The 1,735-nt window shown below is 36.2% G+C and overlaps 1 pseudogene; it reads right to left on the reverse strand.

Annotated features, from left to right (window-relative positions):
- The window catches only part of LOC138141900 (large ribosomal subunit protein eL14 pseudogene), a 27,945-nt pseudogene that overhangs the window by 2,981 nt on the left and 23,229 nt on the right, over positions 1 to 1,735 (reverse strand).

The following is a 1,735-nucleotide window of genomic DNA, read 5'->3' on the forward strand; positions in this document are numbered from 1 at the left end:
TCCTTCCTTCCTTCCTTCCTTCCTTCCTTCCTTCCTTCCTTCCTTCCCCACTAAAGCATACATTTTATTTTTGAAATGTTTTTATTAATATTTGTTGTTTTTACATCACATTTTGTTTATTACTTGCCCCCCTACAATATCGCCCTCCGCTTTAACAATGAAAAGCAGCTAAACAAAGAATGCCGGACAACGTATACAACATTCTTCCCCCATAGTCTTCCACTTCTATGCAGAAAAAAAGGAAGTATGTTTTACATCCTCCAGCTCCATCCCCCTCCAACTCGCATTTGAAACTCCATTTGTTCTACTCTACTATTCATCTCTCCGATACTTATCACTAAGTTCTCTCCTGGTCAAACCCGGGAGACCGAAGCCACCTGGTTTATTGATTTTAGATCACTAGGAGCTCTATTCTGTTTGTGAGGGGATCCATCCCGGGATATATGTTTCATTCTACACTTTGTATGTGTGTCTGCATTGGTGTATAAATCTGCTTTAAGTTCCTTTCTAAGTGCCCCTCCGTCCCTATTCTGTCTCTGGGAAGCTTCCGATCCGCAGCAAAGTGAAAAGAAGTCAGTCAATGAATTCAAGCACAAAAATTACTTTTGTCTTGCCTTTAGAACAGCAGTTCTCAAAAACAAAACAAAAAAACCAAACTTTTTTTTGGTCTCAGGACTCCTTTGCACTCTTAAAAATTATTGAGGATTCTCCCAAATGGCTTTTATTTATGTGAGTTATATCTATAGATATTTACCTTCGTTAGTCTTAGTATTATGAAAAATTTTGACCTCAAAGACTCCTTGAAAGGTTGCGGGCAGGGGTTCCCAGACAACACTTTGAGAGCATCTAGTCTAAATTTTTCAGTGTAAAGAGTCTTCCTTGAATTGTCCAGATAATTGCCCTAAATATTTTCAGACTATTTAGACATTTGTCTTCAGGATGTTGCTTCATTTTTGGCACTTCTTTCCCTGAAATACGAAAAAGCTGCCTGCTGGCTATTTTGCTGCCTGTCTCCTTACACTTTGATCCCAGAAAACGAAAATGTTTTCTAAACTGCAAAAATACTACTGTTATGTCCTACATCCACTGTCCATTATAGGTTACATAGTCATTCCAAACCTTCCAGAAACAAATTGTTCAATTGAGTTTTAATCTGGTTGGTGGTTTGAGAAATAGAACAGAAAATAAAGTTATGGTTTTAAATATCCCTCCATCAATGCATTCTTAAGGCACTTCTCCCTTCCGACTCACCTCTACTGGAAATAGGATTTCCTCAAATGGGAAAAGCGAAATCTTTCCTGCATCTTGTCATTCTAACAGATTGAAAAAAAAAAACCAACAATAATACCTAGCGTTTATAAAATGCCTTAAGGTTTGCGAAGTATTTACTTTGCTATTTTTTTGATTCTTATTTCTTTCCGTTTCTGATTGAATTATTGTTCCTTTCCATTTCAATGTAATTTAGTGTTTAGAGTTTCAGCAGAAAGCTTTTTTTAAACACAAGTTCCTTTTTGAAAATAATGGTTTCAAGAATGTAAATTTCAACAGATCAAGTTGAAATAGAAAGGGACATTAGTAACAATGACTTTAAAAATGTATTTTAGTTACACAATCTAGAAAAATCTCAATCATTTCTCGTTTAAGATTGTGACACTTTCCTCATATTCCTAAATGGGAACTTTCTTTTTCCTTCTCTCTCTCTCTCTCTCTCTCTCTCTCTCTCTCTCTCTCTCTC

This window comes from Petaurus breviceps, unplaced genomic scaffold (genome assembly GCF_028583685.1).
Source record: "Petaurus breviceps papuanus isolate PSGF00001 unplaced genomic scaffold, PetGlider_PUasm1.0 90504, whole genome shotgun sequence".
Taxonomy (NCBI): domain Eukaryota; kingdom Metazoa; phylum Chordata; class Mammalia; order Diprotodontia; family Petauridae; genus Petaurus; species Petaurus breviceps.